Raw genomic sequence first — 7,218 nt, 5'->3', positions numbered from 1 at the left:
TGAGAAGGTGATGGTGATGAGGGATTCAATAGTTTGGTGAACAGGCAAGAGATTTTGTGGACGTGAAAGAGACTCCTGAAAGGTATGCTGCCTCCCAGGTACCATGGTAAGAGTCATCTCAGATGGGGTCCGCAGGATTCTTAAGGGGGAATGGCCAAGTTTACTCACCCCAACACTGAACTGTTCCCATAAACTATGGACTCACTTTCAAGGACTCTTCATCTCCTGTTTGCAATAGCTATTGTTTATTTATTTATTATTATCTTTTTTTTCTTTTTGTATTTGCACAGTTTATTTTCTTTTGAACATCAGAGTGATTGTCCATCTTGTGTACAGCTTTTCATTGATTCTATGGTGTTTCTTTGTATTTACTGCAAATGCCCACAAGAAAACCAGTCTCAGAGTTGTATATAGTGACATATATGTATTCTGACATGAAATTAACTTTAAACTTTTTGAACTTTGAACAGCTAGCAGTCATGGTGCACATTGGTACCAATGATATAGATAGGAAACGGGATGAGATCTTGATGAGATAATATATTGTAGGCAGCTAGATAGGAAGCTGAAAAGCAGAAACTCAAGGGAAGTAATCTCTGGATTGCTGCCTGTGCCGCATGTCAGTGAGGGTAAGAATAGGAAGAAACAAAAGACAAATCTGTGGCTGAAGAGTTGGTGCTGGAGGCAGGGTTTCAGGTTTGTGGGTTATTGGGATCTCTTCCGGGGAAGGGATGAACTGTGCTAAAGGCTTCACCTGAACTCAAGGAGGTAGGATGGTACAGCTATTGGGAGGGTAAGGGGTGGTTTAAGTTAGGTTGGCAGGGGGAGGAGAACCAGAGTGTTAAGTCAGAGGATGGGCAGTTGGTGTCAACGTTTGATGAAGCTTGTAGACAGAATGTGAAGAAGGAAAGACAGTGCATAGGACATAAGTACTGTCAGTTGGATGGACTGAACTGTGTCTATTTTAATGCAATAAGTATCAAGAACAAGGGTGATGATCGTAGAGCATGGGCCTGTACGTGGAACTATGATGTTCTGCCAATTACAGACACTTGCCTATCACAAGCTCAGGAATGGCAGTTGGACATTTCGGGGTTTAAATGTTTAAAAAAGGATAGGAAGAGAGGTAAAAAAAAAAGGCAAGGGAGCGGCATTGCTAATCAGGGATAGTATCACAGTTGCAGAAAGGAAGGACATTGTGGAGGGATTGTCTACTGAGTCAGTGCGTGTGTAAGTCAGAAATGCAAAGGGAGCAATCAGTCTACTGGGAGTATTGTACGGATCCTCCCAATAGCTACATGGACACCGAGTTACAGATCAGGAAGTAAATTTTGGAAAGGTGCAAAACTAACATGGCTGTTGTTATGGCTTCAACTTCCCTAATATTGATTGGCACATGGTTCATGCAAAAGGTTTAGATGAGGCAGAATTTTTTAGTGTTACATAGAAGAATTCCTGATACAATACTGTACGTAGACAGGCCATACAGAGGAGAGGCTTACTGGATCTGTTTCTAGGCAGAGACCTGGGCAAAAGACTGATTTCTCAGTGGGTGAGCATTTCAGAGACATTGACCACAACTCCCTGTCCATTACTATAGTCTTGGACAGGGATAGGAGTACACAGTAAGGGAAAGTATTTAATTGGGGAGAGTGATTTATGATGCTAATAGGCAGGAACTTGGGAGCATAAATTGAGAACATTTGTTCTCAGGGAAATCTACAGTGGAAATGTGAAGGTTATTTAGGGAGCATTTGCTGAAGGTTCTGGACAGGCTTGTCCCATTGAGGCAAGGAAAGAATTTGGAACCATGGTTGACAAAAGATGTGGAACATCTCTTCAAGGGGACAAAAGCAGCACACATAAGGTTTAGGAAGAAAGAATCAGACAGGGCTCTAAAGAGATACAAGGTAGTTAGGAAGGAGCTTAAGGATGGAATTAAGAGAGCTAGAAGGCCTTAGTGAGTAGGATTAAGGATAACCCAAGGTGTTCTACAGGTACAGGAATAAAAGGAGGATGACTAAATTGAGGGGAGGACTGATATGGGATGGAAGAAAAAGCATGTCCCTGGAGTCACAGGAGATAGGGGAATCTTTAATGAATATTTTGCTTCAGTATTCACCAGTGAGAGGGACCTTGATGAATATGAGGACACCATAGAAGAGACTGATATGCTGGAACATGTTGACATTAAGAAAGAGGATGTGCTGGAGCTTTTGAAAATCATTATCAGAACCAGAATCGGAATCAGGTTTATCATCACTGGCATATGACATGAAATTTGCTAACTTAGCAGTAGCAGTGCAATGCAATACATAATAGAGAAGAAAAAAAAAACAAAATAAAATAATAATAAATAAATAAATAAATTGTGGTATACATATATTGAATAGATTAAAAACAGTGCAAAAACAGAAACACTATATATTTTAAAAAGTGAGGTAGTGTCCAAGGGTTCAATGTCCATTTAGGAATCGGATGGCAGAGGGGAAGAAGCTGTTCCTGAATCGCTGAGTGTGTGCCTTCAGGCTTCTGTATCTCCTACCAGATGGTAACAGTGAGAAAAGGGCATGCCCTGGGTGCTGGAGGTACTTAATAATGGACACTGCCTTTCTGAGACACCGTTCCTTGAAGATGTCCTGGATACTTTGTAGGCTTGTTCCCAAGAAGGAGCTGACTAAACTTACAACCCTCTGCAGTTTCTTTCGATCCTGTGCAGTAGCCACCCCCCCCACCCCCACCAACCCTCCGCCATTCTAGACAGTGAAGCAGCATGTCAGAATGCTCTCCACGGTACATCTACAGAAGTTTTTGAGTGCATTTGTTGACATACCAAATCGCTTCAAGCTCCTAATGAAGTATAGCCACTGTCTTGCCTTCTTTATGACTGCATCAATATGTTGGGTCCAGGTTAGATCCTCAGAGATCTTGACACCCAGGAACTTGAAACTGCTCACTCTCTCCATTTCTGATCCCTCTATGAGGATTGGTATGTGTTCCTTTGTCTTACCCTTCCTGAAGTCCACAATCAGCTCTTTTGTCTTACTGACATTGAGTGCCAGGTTGTTGCTGCAACACCTCTCCACTAGTTTTGCATATCTCCCTCTTGTCACCACCTGAGATTCTACGAACAGTGGTTGCATCATCAGCAAATTTATAGATGGTATTTGAGCTAAGCCTAGCCACACATTCATGGGTATATAGAGAGTAGAACAATGGGCTAAGCACGCACCCCTGAGGTGCACCAGTATTGATTGTCAGTGAGGAGGAAATGTTATCACCAATCTGCACAGATTTTGGTCTTCCGGTTAGGAAGTTGAGGATCCATTTGCAGAGGGAGGTATAGAGGCCCAGGTTCTGCAACTTCCCAATCAGGAATACATAGTAAATTCAGAGGCTGGATGGGATATTTCCCTAGTTACTACAGGAAGTAAGGGAAGAGATTGCTGCACCATTGGTGATAATTATTGAGCTCTCAATAGCCACTGGAGTAGTACCAGAAAATTGGAGGCTGACAAAGTTTGTTCCTTTGTTCAAGAAAAGTAATGGAGATAACCCTGGAAATTACCCATAGAATGAATGTATTCTGACTGGAGATTGGTGGCCAGTGCAGGAATCTGTTTTAGGAAGACTACTTTTTGTGATTGTTATAAATGACTTGGATAAAGAAGTGGAAGAGTGGGTTATTAAGTGGTAAGCAAACTATTGGAGAGGATTGTTAGAGATGGGATTTATGAGCATTTGGAGAAACGTCGTCTGATTAAGTATAGTCAGCATGGCTTTGTGAGAGGCAGGTCACGCCTCAAGAGCCTGATTGTGTTCTTTGAGGAAGCGGCAAAATGAATTGATGAAAAAGTAGGTCTGTAGATAATGTGAGATTGGAGCTGTTGTGGATAGTGTAGAGAGGTATCTTAGGTTGGAAAAGCACGTTGACAGGATGCAGAGCTGGGCTGAGAATTGACAGATGGAGTTCAATCCGAAAAAGTACGAACAGATACACTTTGGAAGGTCAAACTTGCAGGCAAAATACAGGGGTAATGGCAGGATTCTTTGCATGGTGGACATTTAAGAGTATTAGATGGGCACATGGATGAAAGAAAAATGGAGGACTGTGTGGAAGGGAAATGCTAGTTTGATCTAGTAGTTTAAAAGGTCGATGCAACATCATATTGTACTCTTCTATTTTCTGTGTTCTAACCTCGGGACCAATATTATAGAGGGGTGAAGGCCTGTTTCTCTATGTGTTAAATGTGTGCCTGTTTGTGAACTCTTTGAGAGTCAGCCAGTTGAGTGAGCCAGGGAATACAGATAAGTGTTGTGAAGTCTTTAATAGATAAGGCCTTCTTCCTTTGTTGTGGGGAGGTAGCCTAACGATACCAACGTTTGCCTGGCATACCCAGTGTTGCTGTCATTATATCTCATGTTGTGCGATGATGTGCTACCTTTTGAGGGCCCCCATGGTCATGAGTTGACTATGGTAATTGCATCCTAGCTGTCTAGATACACAAGCCTGGGCAGTATGATATGACAAGCAAGCTGTTGCCTACATAACAAGCTCACCCTCTCCATGCATCTGATGAACTCAAAGGAATGGCAAAGATTGATGCAGTTTGGTACCTGCAGCATCGCTGGAGTTGCCAGTCAACATTGAATTCAATGTTGAATTCAAAGTCCTTAGGGACTCTGGATTTGGCGTTTTCCCTCGGAGTTTACTCCCGAAGCTTCCCTATGAGAGGGTATAGCCGCAAGGCAGCGGAGGTTTGAGATCAGAGTTTTCCTTCTTCTAAGTGAGCTGCCAACCATGACTGATGAGCCCCAGCTGCCTGAAGCAATTGGTTTTAAGGCACCAGTAAACCACCTTTTCCCCTTCTCCTGTCAGTAGAAATGGTTCTGCTAAACAATATATCAATAATAAGAAGAAAAAATAAAGTGTTAAGAATAATTTTTTGAAAGAAAAAGAAGGAAATAAAAGAACTCCTACTAACTGAAAAAAACAAAAAACAAAAAAAAAAAACCATTGGGAGCACTACCCCGGAGCTATACATCATACAAGCTTCCATAAAAAAAACATCAATCTGCCAACTCAAATCCACTTAAAGAAAAACCGGAAGGAAACCATATTAATTAACTCAAATCAGATGATAGTAGTGGGCGAATGAACTCAACCTTTTCTCAAAATTGAATCGAGGATCAAAAGTTCAACTTCTGATTTTCTCCAAACTAAGACATAACATCATCTGAGAAAACCATTGTATCAAAGTAGGAGCAGAAGCATCTTTCCATTTCAACAAAATAGCCCTTCTGGCCAATATCATAACAAATGCAATTACATGTTGGTCTGATGGAGAAATACCATGAATATATTGAGGAATTATTATTGATACATTTCTTAGCTTTGTTAATCAGTTATTGCTAATTTAATTCTTTATTGTACATAATGACATATTGACTTAATGTATCTTTTTTTGTTACTCTTCAATAATAATAATTAATAAAAAAGATTTAAAATGAGAAATGGTTCTGCTGGGCTTAGTAACTAAGCCACAGATGAAGGCCAGGAGCAGGACTTGGTTGTCAGAGGCTATTTGAGGTGCACGCCATTAGGAGCATTTAATAGGTAGTGGAAGCTTGTCTCCATTACTATTACCCCCGGCTATAACAACCTTAAGAACCTTAAGATGTGTTACCACAGCCACGTAATTAGACCTTCTTTGAGCTCCTGTCCCTTTTTAAGAAGGGAGGGGGGTGAAAGAAAAGAAATTATAGGCCAGTTTCCCTAACCTCAGTGGTTAGGAAAGTGTTGGTGTCTATTATTAAGGATAAGGTTCCATAGGTGCATTTAATGTCAGAGAAATGTATACAATATCCATCCTGAAATTCTTTTTCTTCGCAGACATTCACAAAAATAAAGAAGTACCCCAAAGAATGAATGACAGTTAAAACGTTAGAACCCCAAAGCCCCCAAGTTCCCCTCTCCCATGCACCAGCAACAGCAAAACAACAACCCCCCCCCCACCAGCAAGAAAAGCATGGTGTCCACCAAACACTTCAGTGTGCAACAAAGCATCAGTAAAGACACAGACGTGCAGTACCCCAAAAACTACACATTCACCCGACAACTCGACATACCATAGGCTTTTTTTCTCTCCCTAATAAGGGAAAAAGAAGTGTCCCTGTTTCGCAGTGAGCGGGCAGACATAACAAACAACTCACTGATTTACAATGTTAAAAGTCTGTTGCGTCGCTTTTCCCAAGCTCTATGCCCACAGAGTCGGCAACAAAAAGTCGCAGCTCTCCAGGCACACAACCCCGGCAGCTGACATGTTGCTCCCGATGTCCTGTGTTCTCCCGTGACGCTTCAGTCAGGGGCACCAGCCTAGAATCAGCACGTAAGCTCGTCTTCCAGGCCGCATCCTTGGAATATCGAAAAGCGGCCGTTCGTGAGGACCTGGGAGCGGGTCCCATTCCCGCAGAGAACTGAAGTCAGAGTGTAATTCCAGGTCAGGGTCTTCAAAAGAACCCCCCCCCCCCACTCTCCGAAAAGGAAAAAAAAAAGATCTTAAATATAGAAATAAAGCTGTTTCCGAAGAGTCACCATTTAGCACCATCTTAACTTGGCCCCGCCTCTTTTGGGGTATTTGGAGAATAATGATAAAATAAGTCAAAATCATCATGGTTTCTGAACAGGGAAATCTTGCCTGACAAATCCGTAAGAGTTCTTTGAGGAAGTAACAAGCAGGGTGAAGAAAGGCCATGGATGTCACTTAGTCTCATTTTCAGAAGGCATTTGATAAGGTGACACACATGAGGCTGCTTAACAAGATAAAATCCTATGTTGTTACTGGCATGGATAGAGGAACGGCTGATAGGCAGGAGACAGCGAATGGGAATAAAGAGGGCTTATTCTGGTTGGCTGCCAGTGGCTAGTGGTGTTCCTCAGGGGTCAGTATTGGGGCTGTTACTTTTCACATTGTTTGGTGATGCTTTCGATAATGTAATTGATGGCTTTGGTGCAAAGTTTGCGGATGATATGAGGATAGGTGGAGGGGTAGGTAGTGCTGAGGAAGCAATGCGATTGCAGCAGGGCTTAGGCAAATTGGAAGAATGGCAAAAAGAGGCAGATGGAATACAGTGTTGGGAAAAGTATGATAATGCATTTTGGTAAATGGAACAATAGTGCAGACTTTTATCTAAATGGGGAGAAGGTTCAAACATCAG

Source organism: Hemitrygon akajei, chromosome 6 (assembly GCF_048418815.1).
Source record: "Hemitrygon akajei chromosome 6, sHemAka1.3, whole genome shotgun sequence".
In the NCBI taxonomy this organism is placed as follows: domain Eukaryota; kingdom Metazoa; phylum Chordata; class Chondrichthyes; order Myliobatiformes; family Dasyatidae; genus Hemitrygon; species Hemitrygon akajei.
This window is presented reverse-complemented; position numbering follows the sequence as displayed.